At 46.2% G+C, this 17,388-nt stretch overlaps 1 protein-coding gene across 1 annotated transcript in view; it reads right to left on the bottom strand.

Moving 5' to 3' along the window:
- Positions 1–5,684, bottom strand: part of FRMD4B (FERM domain containing 4B) — a 125,973-nt gene extending 120,289 nt beyond the window's left edge. The window contains exon 1 of the mRNA XM_048315757.1: positions 5,617–5,684. The gene's annotated coding sequence lies outside the window, so the exon portion shown is untranslated. The remainder of the gene's footprint in view (positions 1–5,616) is intronic.
- Positions 5,685–17,388: the final 11,704 nt, after the last annotated feature.

The following is a 17,388-nucleotide window of genomic DNA, read 5'->3' as shown; positions in this document are numbered from 1 at the left end:
TCTAAAAGCACACAAATACAGTATACCAATGAAATATTTACTTAAAATTCCAGGCAAAATTCTGGTCCTAAGATTCCCATTCATTCAGGAGGGTCAAGATTTTGTCATCAATTCTGCATCTTTTGTTGATTGATGTTCCATAAGAATTTTCAGGATAGAAAGCCTTGAAAGCGATCTCTTTCTTGGGAAGTTCTTCGCAGAGAGAAACACTCTATGAGATCTTTTATTTTGACACCACACAGCAATAATAACCAAGACCATGTAGAAAAATGTCTCTGTGCATGTGCTTTGTTTCTGCTTTCAAGTACACAGGGTTTGTTTTCAATGCAACACAAGGTAAATGGATTTGTTTCTAAACCATCTCTCCCCTACACTGGTTTCTGAAAAAATAAAGGACTAATCGTATGAAAGAGATTTATATACAGGGAGATTAACCAGCCTATGGAACTCTCTTTCAAAGGAACTAAAGATAGCTCAGACATTAGCATGAGAAAAACTGTAGGGCTACATTTCTTACATATATTAAAGGGTTTTAGATGCCCATCTCCCAGTGTGAAGGCACAGCCACACAGCAGAGCCTGACCAGGCTGTGACCACTGGAACTGATCACTGGTGATCAATAACTGCAATAATTGATCACCTGCGTTCTCCAAGGCCAACAAGCAGCAGCTAAAACAATTCTTTAGGCTCAATAACTCGACCATACCACCTCAACACATACCTAAAGGGTCAGCTTTAAACTTGAGGAGTGTAGCAGTGATCAATCCTGCCCTGGCAGAGGAATGAAGGACCTGTGCGGCTTGGGCCTTCATACATTTGAGTTCTGGGGCATCTTGGCAAACACTCTTGGACAATAGTTTTTATAATAGTTTGTTAAACTGACAGATAACCCCAGTGGAACTGCATTTCTTCTACCCCTTCAGCATTCCCCTTCTTCTGCACTCAAGTTTTGACAACTGCAGCAAATCTGAAGCTTTTGTCAGCTCTACGTACAGCTGACCTACTGAGAGTTTAGTCTCCAAACAAAGGCCATCACATAAAAGTATTTCCTTTCCTGACACTGCCCTGTAAACAGACTACACAGAAAACAAAGGACCAAAATTACAGTTTGCATGTATTCAATGTGCACTCTATGTTTTTCAAAAATTACTAGAATTCTGGAGGAATTATGGTTTAAAGATTTGTTGTGTTGCTTTAAATAGCAAAAGAAAACAAAAATCCCTCCTTTCTCTAACCTATATCATTTAAGCACAGAACTGTTAACCACTGCTGAAAGCACTGATGCATTATGACTTGGGGCAAGAGGAAGGCTTAATGCTTTGAAATGGATGCAACCAAACAATAGCAGCTTTGCCCGTGGGTTTTCAACACTACATTGGAGGCAAATTGCTCAGCCTGTACAAAAACTAAGATATGCATTCTCCAAACCGGCCAAGGAATTGTTCCTACAGCTAAACGCTGTCATTCAGCACTACTGGTGAGATACACAAGATAAGGATGTAAACGATGTCCAGCGACCTATTTCCTGCCCTGGCTCCCGACTGAGTCATTCTCAGCAAACAGTTTTAAGTATTGACCAATCTTGCAGCATATGGCGTGTGCTGCTTTATCTGAAGCCTGATTACAAATGTGGAGGTGCCAAGCCCAAGGCTCCCATCAGTCCTTGTGATGATATGGTGGTCTAAAAACCTTGATCTTTCTTTATCTCCCTTGCAGTGCTGTGTCCTCAGCTGCTCAGAAACCCTTAAATAAAAATACAGCTGCTTTATGAAAACTGTTGTCTGCAGACAAGTCTTCACAGTCACTCTGCAGTCAATTTCCATGTTAAGCACAAAAGCTGTTTCACTGTGGTAGTCCAGTTAGGAATAAACAGAACACGAGTCAAAACATAGTATTAGCTCCTTAGAGACTTTGCTATTTTATTCCTTATGTTTTGATATATAATCCAAGAGGAAAAGTCTGAAATGTGATTTAACCACATGGTTCTCACAGCAAGTGAGCTCAGGAAGAGCTGGAACTTTTGTTGTCATGTAACCAAAACACACAATGTTCTTCCTTCACCATGACACCCTTGGAAGGGGTGACCAAGAGAATGCCCAAGGCTGGCTCCTGTCCTGGTGTGCCACTCCTCTGGGCTGGCTGTGCCACCCAGCTCACACCACAGACAGGCAGAGCCTGGTGCTGTTCCTGAGCTGGACCTGTCAGCTGAAACCAGCACAGACTGGGAGGGGCACTGGGCAACACCAGCTCTGTTCAGGAGCCATGCAAGCTGGAAGGATCTCAGCTCCTCTTACCCATGGAACTGGATTGGCTCCAAACACTAACTCAAATGTATTCCCAACAGGAATGAAAATCTACACAGAAAAGACCCAAAATTGGTGGCCTGAGCATGATCTCATTGTTAAGTCAGGCACTCCCAGTCAGATGAATAAAGTCAACATCTTTAATAAGCCATCCTCCCCCTGCAGCTTCACTTCTCCAGGTATTAAAGCTAGGCCAGGCTTACAGAAAGAGTAGTGCCACCCTTGTGGGGATGCTGCCTGGCAATCTCAGGACCTAGAAATCATTTAACACAAATTATAGCTCCTCTTCTACTGGTTTTCCCAGGTTGGCCTGTACAACACCACATCTAAGTAAAAGTTTTCTCTGAACCCTGGGACTGTACAGCTCTGCATGACAGCCAGGACACGCTGCTGCCCATGCCTCAGGGATCACCAAGTCCACAGCCCCAAGTCCCAGAAGACACAGGGATGCAGGGTGCTAATTCAGAGCTACCTTGCTGTGCCCAAAACCACTCATCAGCCCACTCTAGGGAGTACCAGCAAGGTTTCCTTGGTTTCCAAACAGCCATGACTCCCCCCTCCCTTTTTGCTACTCTTCATATTCATGTAACTGCTGTAACACTGCATCCTGGGAGGGAAAAAAAGCAAACAAAAGACATTATAGCCAATTTGTATGGAAAATCAATTAAGTTCAGACATCTCATTAACCTTCTAACCTGCTTATCCCCCAGCTTTAATTTACACTACTGCTTGCAAATGGATTTGACACATTGGCCCACCACTTCCCTGGGAAGGTGCAACAGGCACGAACAGAGTCCTTGGATCCCAGAATACTCCATTTATCCAGGTCCTTCCCTCCCTCCTCCCTGCCATTCACTCAATGCTAAGAAGCATTGGAAGAAGAAAATAGGACACAGAAAATAGGCAAGAGCTCTTTCAAAATCATGTAAGCCCTGCAGCGGGCCTCCTTTTTACCTTCTGTTGCTTTAATTACCAGAAACTACGAGCAGGGTTGCCTAAACCAAGAATGCCCATCCACAGCCACATCAGCAGAGTCCCACAGTGGTGGCAAAGCCATGCTCACAGGAGTCTTCTCATGCCACATTTCATTTCCGTGCTGTCACAAGACTGAGCCAGACAACACACACTGAAAATCAGTCATAGGTACTGCGTGGAGTTCTGGTTTTTATGTTATAGCACAAAGTCTAGGAAAGAGCCCCAATTTCTGTGCTGAGATGCATTCACAACCTTTACTCTGGGGATCTCTATAGCAATTTCATCTCACTGCCCAGAAAACATCCAGCTTCAGAGAGCAGAACCCCAGCATTCCCACAGGAAACCACAGAAAAGTGGTCACCTGCATCTTAGACCTCAGGAATTTGTTCACTCCTGTCATGTTTTCAGAGTTATGGAATTCCAGAGCTTGAAAGGTTTCTGTGCAATCTCTTCTAAGATGACATGCATATTTCTAATGAACTGATGCAAACCCTTAACAAGGGTTTTTACATGTTCAATACATCAGAATCAAACTAAAAGGATCAAGTCTGATGTGGCTGCACCCATGCAAGTCCAAAGGAATCAGCAAGATGAATCTTCCTATAAAACAGACCACTCCTTGAAATCCATGCTGTTGCAGGAAATATAAATCTTTCCAAGGCAAGCACTGCTAACTTCTGCAGAATAAGCTCTTCAAAAGGAGGAAAAGGAGCAATGTCAAGAAAGTAATTTTTAAAAAGCAGAGAACAAAAGTGAAAATATGTACATTTTTCTAAACATATGTTCCAGCCTCTGTATGAGCCAGGCATAACTAAAGTACTGCAGTCTTCCCCAGCCCGCAGACACAGCTCTCCAGCCAGTGCCCCTGTGGCTGCTCAAAGATTTCCCAAGTTATAGCCAAGTAAAAATTGATTAAAGCCTTCACTACTTCACTGCAGCTATTGGGAATCCAGCAAAAGTTACAAGAATGAGCTCAGCTGCTCTTTGCTTCCCATTAGGCAAAACTCTAAATAAAGGCAGTGCTTAAAGAACACAATCCCCTAAAGGAAAAATCAACAGCCCCCCTGGCAGCAGCTGTGCACTGCCCTGTTCCAGCAGAGACACAAACACTTTCAAATGGATCTGTGCCTGAAAACCAACACAGTACAGAAGGTGAGGGCTGGACCCTTTTGGAGACATTGTTCTAACAAGCTCCTAACCTGGTCTCTCCCTGGATCTCACCCTCTGGTACTCTAACACTCGTTTCCAAGCGCGATGTGTTCCACATTAACAGTTCTCAGCTGCATTCAGCAAGGCTGCCCTCATTTAGCCAAGGACCCACCAAATCCTATCTATATAAAAAAAGGCAGCAGTGAGGTCAAAGGTAAAGCATTATCTTATTCTACGTTGTGTCAGTGTTAGGTTAGAAAGCCCAGTCTAAAAGCACACAGTGCTCAGTGTAATTGAAACTGATATCAAGTGCACAGGCGGCCAGAAATCTCATCCTTGTTATGCAGCAGGTCCTAAGTGGAGTTTATTTCAATTTAGTTCAAACCCATGGAATGGTAGATTAAGTGAAATTTAAACACTCAGGAAAAAGGAAAATTTTCTCAAAAAAGGTAGGTCTGGACTTAAAAATGCCATAGGGGGAGAGGGAAGATGCGTGCCAGGGCATCAGGTCTGCAGAGAACCTGTGCTAAGGACGGGCGGAGGAAGAAGGAGGCGAGAGGAAACACACGGAGAACAATACTGGGAAAGGGCTATTCTGGGCAAGAGGGAGAATGCGAGGCCAAGCCGGGCAGGGAAACAAGGGTAACAAAGGCAGAGGAAGGGCTTCCTCGCTCCGCACGGAGAGATTCCTGTCCGACTGCCTGCCCACACCCCTGACGGACCCTGTGCCGGGGCTGAGCCCAGCGCTGCTCCACTCCTTTCTCCGGAGGAATGGAGGGACAGATGCCCACACCCGCGGGTCTGCCCTGCTTGGCAGAGTGAAAGAGGCTGGGGATGCCACACGGAACGAGGCTGGGGATGCTCTCAGCCCCTCCAGCCAGGTGCTGGTCATCGCCCCAGCGAGAGCAGGTCCCATCTGCGATTCTCAGCCCATCACTGCATCCCGTTGGGAATTTCACCCTCCCCGAGCGACTCCGGGTTGGCTTTTCCTGGCGGTCCCGTTCTCCTCCAGACCCCGAACTTGAACCGAGCGGTCCGCACGGGGATGTGCCCGCTCGTTCCCCTCGCACTGTCACGGCGGGGGGACCCCGGGCACCGCTCCCCATCCATCACCCGCCGGACCCCGCGGCCGTGCCCCGCATCCCGCCCGGAGAACAATGCGCCGCCCGCCCCCCCCAGCCGGCCTTACCTTGGCGGGGGCTCCGCGGTGCGGGCAGCCCGGGGAGGGGGCTGCCGGCCGAGCCCAGCCCGCCCCCGGCCCCGCCGCCGCCGCCTCTCCCCGCGCATCCACCCGCGGCGGCCCCGGCCCCGGCTCCGCAGCGCCCGCCCGGCGGGGCAGGGCTTAGCGCCGGCCCCGCTGCCCCCCGAGCCGGGGGAGGGCGAGGGGCTGCTCCGCCCCGGCCGCGGGGACCCCGCAGCTCCCGGCGCGGGGGGGACCCGGGGATCGCAGCCGATGGCGGGGGGTGCGCGGGTCGCGCTCGCAGCCCGCGTGTCCCTGGGGGTCCGTGGGCCCCCGCTCTCACCCCTCGGGGCGCCGCAGCCGCCTCCCCGCGCAGCGCAGGGGACCCGGGCAACTTAGAGCATCCTGGTCCTCAACTTCAGCAGGAGCCCGAGCAGGGAGGGACGGGTCCTGCCCTGCTCCCCACAAACACGAGTGGTCACCAGCGGCAATTCCCTGGGAAAGCTTCCCCTGAGCCGCCGTGGGTCCTCCCCCGCCTTTGTTTTGCTCCCAGCCGCAACCCACAATACCGACACAAGCCGTGTGTCATGTCCTCCGAGGTGATGGATGGTGATTTCTCCAGGGCAATGGGAAGGGGCTGGATTTGCCTAAACCCAGCTACCTCTGTTCATAAGGAGCCTTTGTCATCCTCGCGATGTGAAGCAGAACAATAAGATGAGTTCAGAAATACCCATGCTGGTATGTTACAAACAGGCTCCTAATTACCATATGGAAATGAGCTGCCTAAAGTAATGAATCGAAGCCTGGCTATTGTTTGGGGGGTGTCAGACCAACTGGAGGTGCTGGCAAGCGGTGCTATAAACCAGGCTCGCCGTTTGCAATAAACAGCAGCGTAGTGAGTTCTGTATATTCCACAAAACAAATCACTGCAGCTAAAACAGCACTTGTGTAGTGAAGAAATTCACTCTAACATTTTGCAATGAATGAGTATGTTACTGTTCTTGGAGAAATCACACAATCTTTGTTCATTCATTTGACCAAAATTAAGAGGCTTACAAGAGCCTCCTAGGAAAATGAGGTTCTTTTTTTTTTTTTGGCAATAGAATCATATCAAATAATGGTTATTAGCCCCAGAAATGCAGGGTCTTCGTATTTATCACATCTACAGACTGCAGTGCCAGACTACCTGGTGCTTTTCTGAAAGCAGAGCAATAAACACAGCTTGACTCCCTCATGTATTTTGCATTCATCTCCATCTCCACTGCACAGCATTCCCTGGCTGTGTCTCACCCATGCCATTTTATAGCAATGATCTCTTCATGCTCTCCTGATATTTGCTGCATCAATCATGCTAATGATGCTCATCCTCTTGCCTCTCCTCCCGCATCGCTGCCTTCACCTCAGGTCCCCCATGCCTGGTTTTTGCTGGCATCTGACTTTTCTGGGGTTTTCCTTTCCTTAAGTTCCTCTGGGGTTGTGGTTTGGGCACTGAAAAGTGCTCCCAGGTATTTCCTGCTGCCAGGAAGGTGGCAACGTTTGCCTCTTCGGCTCCAAACTGGCACAAGTCAAGAGCACTGCAGGAACAGTTTCAGGTCATCAGGTATTGTACATCACGCCCCATAACTTTCTTCTGTATGCTCTGCATACTGCAGCTCCTTTCTGCCTGTTTTACTACAAGTTTCCTGCATTCATGTGATAGCAAGTTTATCTGCTCCCTGGAAATACTAAATAGATTATTTTAGCTATGTATACCACTGTAGCAGTAGTCTCATTCCTGTCTGATTTCCAGATACCATCAACCACCAACTCCCAGTGAGCTCTGTACCGCAGAAGATGAACAACTACTAAGCAATATCCCTAAAAAGATTGTTCTATATCACAAGAAATCACTGCCTACCACTTCAGTCATACCCTCCTTCCTGCATATAATACTTCATTAGGGGAAATTACACTGACAGATATTTTGATGTGATGTATGCATCCATTTGCCCTCCACAAATAATCCTAAATCAAAATCTAGAGGCAGAGGAGTGAGCTTCCTCTGAGCAGAAAAGGTCAGCCAATATTTATAATGGCTGATATAAATGCTCTTTATCTGGTTTATAGCTGTATTATAATAAAATCAAGAGGTTGTAGAAAATACTGCTGCTGCACCTGAACAAAGTGTGTGCAGAAAATGAATGATAGCAGTGCACAACAGCAGAGAAGACCTTCCAGTGTGATTGATGAAGGGATGCAGGGCAAAATTCTTCAGTTGAGTAACCTCTGCTGGCTTTGCACTTGACCCTGAGACACCAACCCACACCAGGACCCCACTGTGGGAGGTGTCTGACAAATCTGCAGCAGCTCTTGTCTTCTGGAGCAGAGAGCCAGAGACATGAAGGACAGAGAGAGTAACCTGAAGACATGGTTTTCCTGGGGTCTCACAGCAAGGCACAAAGAATTTCTTCCACTTTCAACTAAGCTAGCTTAGACTACAGCTCACAATATATGCCTCAGGTTTGGTGAGAAATTCCACTTCTGGTCCGTAATGGGCAGCAGAACTCAAAGTAAGACTCAACAACAAAGCCTTTTTGCTTTCCTTGTCCAACAGCTATTTACACAGCTCAAAACTCCAGAGATAAATGCATTGCAACACAATTAGTCAACACATGTATGTATCTGTTTCCTGAGGGTTTGCAGTCTGAAACAGAATTCCTGCATTCCTAGCCCTGCAAAATTATTTTTTTGGATATCAACTCCTTAAGTAAATCTCTAAAGGCTATGCACATGAGTCAGATTGGGGAAAATGGCTGAATTTATGCTACTTTCCTTATGTGAAAGGCAGATCCAGCTCTGACCATAGCTCTTTCCAAAATCCCTTTAAAGCAAGGAAGGATTATTAATGTTTTAAAAGGTACTTTTCCTCTCTGCTGAGGTCCTCCACTGCTGCTAATCTGTACAAACTGCCAGAGTGGGTATCATTTATTATTTAGGATGAACAGTGCAATGCCAGGCTAAATGAACAGCTAGTCCAACCCGTCACAGCACTCTTCTGGGACACCCCAGTAAAGACAAGCTGTTTATGTAGCTTGGCACTGACATATACAGATCCTAAAGTGAGGAATCACTTGAGGAATAGTGAGGCACAGACTTGCTGTATTTCATGGCCTCTTCACAGCCAACATTCACCCAGCAGGTGCTAGCACCAGGTACCCAGCTTTTGGGGGATGTAGGGGGAAGAATTGCTGTTTGGCTGACACCGAAAATCATCTCTCAGGTTCCTCTGGAGCTGGAAAAAGATGATAATTGCTCCAGGGATAAACCACTTCCCATGCTTGGAGGCCCCTCTTTGCAGCCCAACTGAATACATTCTTACACAAAATCATCCTGCTTAGCTCCAAATGCTTTTATTGCTGATTTCAGCTAAGTTGAATGATTTTATCCTAACACCAAGATGAGCACTCACATGGCTGGTGCTGCGCACCCGAGGTGGAGCACAAACCTCCAGAAGAAAATGAGAGAAAACAGCTTGGATGGGAAATGGGATCCAAGTGGTGGCATTTCAAATATGTTCATAAACCTTTACAGTATGGGCACAAACATGTCAGAAACAATTCAAGGCAGACTATGGTCAGCTCCAAATTCCCACAGCCACCTCACAGGATCTCCAGGAATGCCACAAGCCACCACAAATCTAAACCAGAATGTGAAGATTCTAAAAGATGCTCAATCCTAATAAACTTGGATGCTCTCATCGAAGATGTTTTTCCAGTTATAAGGTTTTCTCCCCCTTTTCAGAACAGGTCTGCTGAGCTGGTAGGCAAAGTCTTAGCTCCACACATTCCACTTGTGTAAACTGATTTCTCATTTTTCTGCTCCAGAGGGCTGGAGCCTGCAGGACAGGTAAGAGCTCCAGGTGTCTGTACAGTGCTCAGAGAGGATGACAGCCCGGTCACTTCTGGGCACAACCCTCTTCCATGGCAAAAGGAAGTTGAAGGAAAGGAGGAAGGATGGGAGGGTGTTTCCTCTGCTTCTCTAAAATGTCCTTGGGTCTGTTCCTCATCAAGACCTTTTGCAAGCAGAATCTATTTGTAGGGTGTGATGTGGTTTAAGTGAACATTGTGGAAGACAAGGGATTGCTGGCTTTTCTCTGTTTTCAGATTCATATCACTGAGTAGTCAACTTTTGTGTATTCTTAGAAAAGGAAATGAGGTAAATCAAATGCAGAAAGATAGAGTAAAATGATGTCATTTACCTTAACTGCCAAAGCACACAAAGTGTTGTTATAAAAATACACCAGCAGTCCCGAGTCCTGAGAAACTCTTTGTAAAGCCAACTTTAGATGTTGTGATTCAAGTCCAAGGTTCAAATTCAGCAAACACATTTGTAGATGCTTAAGCTCAGCTTTCATTTGGGCTCCTGGGGTATCACTGAAGCACCAGTGCACTCCTGATATTTGCACCAGCCAGGTTTACAAAGCCTGGCACGGCTGAAGCGTCTTCCTCTACATCTGCACCATGACACAACTCCTGCTCTGTTTTCAGGCGTGGGTTTTTGTGTATTGTCCACAATAATTAACCACATTTTCCTGTTCATTTCCTTTCAGTGCTTTAAAAAGCTGCTTGGTCAAACTTGCCTGATACCAAATTATTTTTGGGTTATCCTTTGCCTTAAATTTAGATACACTGATGTCATTCTAATGTACTAAAATATATAAATACATTACTTAAATGGGGAAAAAACCAGCATTGCTAATTATGTCCAACAGTAAACCTCTTAAATATTGCTGCACAATCTTTCTTTTTCATTTAAACGGGGCTCTGTTCACAGATATTCTTCTCAAATACTATAAAGGCAATTAGAATTGGTAATGACTGTAAACACCATTAGTCCTGGTAATTTGCTCTTTCCTACAAGCCTGACACACCCGATGTGCTGCCACTGCCAGTTTTAGTCTCCCACATTTCAGAGAGACTTGTGATGGTCTTTTCTGGCTTTCACCCAACTTTAGGGGCCTAAAATTTCAAGGCCAGGCTGGATGGAGCTCTGAGTAACCTGGTCTAGAGAAAGGTGTCCCTGCCCACAGCAGGGGGGTGGAATGAGTTGAACTTTCAGCTCCCTTCCAACCAAACCTTTCTATGATTCTAGGAAAATTATCTGAGTGAACATAAGCTTTACCCATGCCATCACCCTGCACCTCCATTCTTTGAGCTTTCCATAACCTATTCCATCTCCCCATTTTGTCTGCTTGTATTGCAAATGAGATCCTGTCTCCTACATGCAGAATTGAGAATAGCTGAACTCAGAGACTGCAGATAAACGCTACAGAAGGAGCCAAAGAATTTTCCAAAGTTTAGATTTTTAGGCCAAAAATTTTTATAGTGTTTCTCAACAACAGGCAGTTCTTGAGGAGAATAGCAGGACAAGAAACACAGCCAGGTCCTACACATGCTCTCACAGACTTTTACCCATGCTCAAGTAATAGCAACAGAAGCTGGAGGCACGGGTCTTACTCCTGTTACAACTAAAATATTCTCACAGAAATGATGCTTATTCTGATGGCTGACAGCACAATCTACTGGGCTTTTCTTGCATTTCTCCCACTTCATTATTCAGCAATCCTATTCCTGTTTTCATAGAATTAAAGGCAGATTATGAAAGAGAAAGAAACACAAAGTGGCTCGTTGCAGCACTTCAGTCCAACCACCCTGCACTCCACCCTCCACAGCATGGCATCCAGCAGTTTGTGAAGGTCTCCTGGGCCCTGCTGAGCAAGAATGTGTCTTTCTAGAGGACCCCCTCCTACATCTGCAGCACCAGTGATGCCAGAAGAGATTGTGCTTCTGAGCATTTCTCTGCATCTCTGTGTATTTATGTCTAAATGGTAGAAAGATTTTACACTCATAGTCCTGATAAACCCCTGCATTCATTAGTTTTTTAAAGAGACACGTAAAAAACAATTCCCCAATTTGTTCCATATCCAAACAGTTTAAAATCTGGCCTTCTAGTGCCAAGGGGATCTAGAGACATCACCATGTATTGAAAAAAATCACTATTCCTTGTCTCCTCAGGAGATCCAAAGGCGCATTACTAACATTATACATAAGTATTAGCAGCTTCCTTTATTTTTTATAAATGGATATAGCCAAGGGTAAAAAAGGGGGAGAGTCTGACCAGCCCAAAAGCTACACTCCTGAGTCCCAGTCCTCACAAATCCATCCTCCCACACAGATCCCCTCTGTGTATCTCAAGCCCAAAATACCTCCAGAACTTCACTTACTTTCCTTTTCAGTCCTTGCTAAGCTACATATTGTGAACTTCAGCTTAGACCCAAGCATCAATCGCCTTCACTGTGGACTACAGCAGTAGAGGAGGCTCATAAAATAAGAGTCTGGTGGGCTCCTTCATCAGTCCTGAAGCATCAGTTTCCTGGAGGCTCAGCTTCCATGGATGGGCAGGGCAAGATGCAAGGACAGCCACTGTACACAGGCCCAGGGTTGGTTCTGGGATGCAGGCCAGAAAGGCTCCTTGCAAGATGCTGTTTATGCCCTTAGCACTTCATCTCTTGGTCTCTCTTCCTGAAGAATATTTTACAATGTGCCCAGGGCCTGTTCTCCACCACTTTATTGTCCTGTGATTTTTTTTGATCACTAGGGAAGGGCTGTCAGGTTTTTCTCTGATGCTTCAAAAAAAGAATTGTTTTACCCTTATTTTGGCTTTCATGTATCAGAGCCAGAGCTCAAGGCTTCTACAGAAGGCACATTTGAACTTCTATCTCCAGGCACACTTGCCAGCCATAAACCAGAAGCACAGCCACTCTGCTGAGTGTCAGACATATCTTGATGGCTGCATGGAAGGTTTATGTGAGGGCTTTTTGTTTTGCCTTTCCACCAGCCAGTCTAGGAAGACACATTAAGATGGAAAACAGCATAACACTAGAGGCATTTAACCAGCTAAAAATATTACCAGAGGTCAATGGACATAATTCTGACAAACAGACTCCTGCTTGTTGGATCCTGTTTATTTGATCATAAGAGCTGAAACTGTTCCAAAGGGTTTTGTTACAGTGGTCTCAAGGAGAAATAATGACATTGAGCCCATGAGATTTGCTCTGTCTCTTCAGTAATGCAACCTAGCTCAGACTGTGACCCATTGAAAATGACTTGCTGACCTTCCATCAGCTCTCCCAGCCTCTGGAGTGCTCTTCAGGGGTACTCTGAAATGACTTCTGGTGAATGAGTGAACTATGCAATTACTCTCACACAGAGTCTCGGCCTCTCCACATATCAGGGGACAGAGCCTACAAACGTGTCCATCATGCAGCTCAGCTGTGACTCAAAGGGGAGTGATTCAATGACTCTATGTCATGCAGCTCCATGAAGATAAACCCATACATTTAGTGTTCCCCCCTGAAAAAACAGTGAAAATTACTATGGCAAAGCTCCCTTAAGCCACACTTCAGCAGCACGTTTACCCTATGATTCAAATCCCACCCACGTAATCCACACAACCTCAATAAAAAAAAACGAGGCTTACCAAAGGAGCTGAGCTCCTTGATGTCTCCAGACATTGCACCAGCACGACATAGTCAAAATCTCATTTCTGCAGTGCAGTGGTGGTAAAAACACTCCACAGAGGTTAAAGAACAAATTAGGAAAGTGTTTGCCATGGAAGAATATGGTATAGGTGATCTCACCTTTGGCGAAGAGAACATCAGGGAGCAGAGAGGGCCAGCAGGTCCCTAAGGATGGCACAGAACATCGCACCACAGGAGCAGGGATCCTGCCAGCCAAGGCTCCCCTTGGGTATCTGAGCAAGGCAGGGCCACAGCTGGAGCTCAGGTCCAGGTGGGAGTGCAGATCAGGAAGCAAATTCACAGAGGATATGGAACCAAGGTCAAGCAGGGAATGTGGTCCCTGTGGCAGACTCCATAGCCAAGCACAGCTGTGCTTCTCCAACATGACTAAGGAGAGGGGCTAAATGCCCCTGGTTGAGTTTAAATGGGCTCCTGGCCCATGGGAATTGGTGGAGCACTTATTGGGGGTACTCAGGGTGGTTAAAGCTAATCAGGGCCGTGTCAGAGACCCTTTCAAACTGGTTCTGAATGACTTCCTACCGGGAGTTTAGAGCTTGTTGCACAGTGGGAATAAAGTCTGCACTTTTCTGCAAATATTCATCTCCACTTCATGACAGTGCAGACATCCCCACTTCCCGCAGGATGACAGAAGAGGTCAGAAAAGTGCTTGGCAGGGAAGATTTAGATAATACAGGAGGTGTGTGTGTATGGGAAAGGCAGGGGGACAGGAGACTGCATCAGGCAAAAACCTTAAAGCCAGCTCTGATTCTTAACCGCTGACTCGAGGGCACTGTGAGCACTTCACAGAGCTGGGAGGCATTGCAAGGAGACCACTTGAGTCACAGTCAGGCTTCTTTTCATCTCTTCTTGCACTTGAGAATTGTGTTTAAAGCCAGAAGAAAGTTTTTGTTGTTTTCTTGCTCATGCAAGCTAGCACAGAAGGCTGGGTTTGATAGATTTTTATGTCTGGAAGAGGAGCTGCATTTACACCTGTTTATACTGCATAAACAAACAAACAAAATCTGTGATTAGACCACAACATGTCAGGGCATCCAGAAATTATCCACAAGCATCTGCCTCATTAAAACTTGAGTTACCTGGGCTTCTACACCTGTAAATTGTAAATTTTATAAATCCCACCCTGCAATTCAGAAAATATTATCCACTACCAGAAGAAAATTTGCCTGGGAAGGCACAGAAAGTACATGGGATCTCATAGCAGCAAGCCTTTAATTACCAACTGGTAATCACCACAGTGATTAAATTGTCATCAATTCTTTGCTAGTTCCTCTTTAACCTCCTTTATCTGTACCCATCTAGTAAGGAACCTGGATCAAAGGACTACAAGTGAGGTAGTGACCCACTGTCCAGCATTTCAGGGGTATAGTTGTATCAAATCAGTTTTATTTCTTAGGTGCATGTAACATGTTACAGCTTAGAAAATGACAATTTCATGTGAAAGCATTAGAACAGTTTGGGTTGTGTTTAGTGAAGGCCATCTTAGAACTACATTTCCTGCTTACTTAAGCCATAAAAGGTTCCCAAATCCAGTGTTCTTCACACACAGCCATTTATTCAAATCACTGACTGCCCTTGCCACCCCTGTGCCACTTTGCTCCTTTTCCCCCCTTAATAGTAGAGATTTTTCTAGATATGGAAATTGTTGTATCTTAATCTTAACTGCACCTTGATTTGTATTCACCAGAGCAAGTGGATAATCCACAGGAGCCTATGCTTAAAAATCATTGCTAAAGTCAGGGCAGCCAATGCAGATGGCTACAGAGCAAGGATAATCTCTGGGTGGGTTTCATCCATGGCCATAATAGCCCAGTTACAGAACATCCACAGGAACCAACAGGCCAAGAGAGGCATAAACAAACACAAACACAATAAATTGGATACCCAGCCTGCCAGCAGATTAAGTCAAGAAGGAGTATTAAGTTGTTTGGGTTCTCATTTAAAAATAAATAAATTGACTCTCCCAGTCAATCTGCTTAATGTCTGATTGACATTAAGTAGATAAGCAGTGATTTAACCTTATGGGGTAGATTTCTTCCCATGATGCAGAGGTCATGTCACACTTGGAAGATGACAAAGTGAATTTTGTAATTTCCTGTCCTGCCACAGGCCAGCTCTGTATTTGCTGGGAGATGAGGGTGCTCCTTGTTTTTGTGTTTCAGATGCTCCTGGGGCATTCTGAGAGGTACCAGCAGAGTGGAAACAGCAGTGCTGTAAATAATTCCATGTGGGGAAGAGCTGCCTCATTTAAGGCAACATAGAAAGGTTTAATGTGGGATATATTCATCTGGTCACTCAGTATTTCCCATTCTTGGGAGCCACTCTCCACAGCTCCTTGTACTGCACACCCTCACTGGCTCCAGTAGTGCCAGCAGAGCACAATGTGCCAAATGATCCAATGCCACAACAGCCCCCAGGTTTATTGCACTGTGTTCTATTGTGTTGATTTATCTTTCAATTTCTTACAGACTGATTGAGCTCAAACTGGCTCGCACAGCCACGCTTCCCCAGCCACTTGCCAGGTTCTGCAAGAGGTCGTTTTTCGTGCTGTGTTCAGATGTCAGTGCAGGTCCCTGCACCCGCTCCTGCCTTAACCCCTGGGTCCCAGGGGATGTCCACTCTCAGTTCCTTCCAGGACTGGGCATCTCTTCTGCCATCCCCTTGCCCCTCCATGCAAGATTAACACATGCAGCACCCTTTCCTCATTACTTTTGCCCTCTTACCTCTCCCCTCCCTCCTGAAATAAGTAAGTACTAAGCCCAAACTGGGAGGTTTGGAATGCATATTATGGCCTTTGAGCATTTTGTTTCCTGGGACACAATTTTCTAATTTTGTGACAGAAGGTGTTTTTTTAGTGCTGTTGACAGCTCTATCCACAAAATCAAAGCACCTTAAATACATCGTTAAGATTTTCCTCTGTTGACAGCTGATGGTCCCCAATGCCAATAATAAAGAGATCAGCACAATCCAGTTCAATCCATTAACTTACTTAAATCGTCTCTGATGCGGATGGCAGGCAGGCCAGGCACCCTCAACACCTGCTGAGGCAACAGCCAGGACAGTTGTGCCATCCAGCTGTGCTAGGAGTTTTTTCAGACTGAAGCAGGTTGGTATTTCTGCACCTTCCAATGTTTGAACCAAACTAGTCAGACCAGAGCTGCTGATGTCCCTGCCTGTGCAGGGAACTTGCTGCCACTGAGCTGCAGCATCTCCCTCCTCCTGCTCCAGCGCTGACACTGGCCCAGTGGCAGCAGGCTGAATCTTACAGCACAACTCCACTAAAAACATTGGAATTAGGCTACATCTCTGTGTTTCTCCCACAGCTCCTCAGGAAAGCATTCCTGCAGGAATCCCCACTGCTCTGCTGCTCTCTTTCCTCCGCAGAGCAGTTTTTGATGGCATTGAGCCCTCCTGCCCCCGGCACCCCCCAAGCTTTGCTGGCTCATGTAAACACCCTTCCACTTCCATCCTGCTTTCCTGGCTCAGCTGCCACTTTCCATCTTATCTTAAAGCCTTTTAATTCCAATGTTATTCCCTCACTCTCTCCTGTAATTCATTCAGCACACAGCTGCAGAGATACGAGTCCCTGCTCTCCCCTCTCACTTGGCTCTGCAGATAGTAAAGGTGTTTTTACATCCTCACATTTGTCACCAGGGAATGTCTCTGATTCATTGCCAGGTCACCTCTGCAGCCTCCCAGTGTCACCCTGCTGCAGGCTGCTTGTGAACCAGCTCCTGAGGGGCTGTGGCTGATAACACAACACAGCACTTCGGGGTGCGTCAGCAGCGTTTGGGCTGTCTCAAAAGTGGTGATTTAGGAGCTGACTGAAAGAACTTCTGCCCCTACACTGCAAAGGGAAGCATGATGTTGGGTCATGCTGTCGTTTCTCATCCCAAGGAGCCCTAAAAATCCTATTTGTACCATTTCTCATGGAGCAGGGATTGCCCCTGCACTTCAAACATCACACACTTGGATATCCAAGTTTCTAAACCTCACATAGCCTGTAAATGACACCTAAACACTCCAGCCTACACACAGGAGGAAGCAGACACATTAAGTGACAGAGGACAAGGAACTCTGAGGTGTGGAAGGCACAAGAAACACTGTGGACCTGCTTTGCTTTAAGAAGCAGTGATGGAAAATCTGGGAGAGGGCAAAAGAAAAGCTGTTGCAGAAAGAGTTCATTTAAGCCTCATAGGAACAGA

The sequence above is a fragment of the Corvus hawaiiensis genome, chromosome 11 (assembly GCF_020740725.1).
Source record: "Corvus hawaiiensis isolate bCorHaw1 chromosome 11, bCorHaw1.pri.cur, whole genome shotgun sequence".
NCBI classification, from domain to species: Eukaryota; Metazoa; Chordata; class Aves; order Passeriformes; family Corvidae; genus Corvus; species Corvus hawaiiensis.
This window is presented reverse-complemented; position numbering and strand designations above follow the sequence as displayed.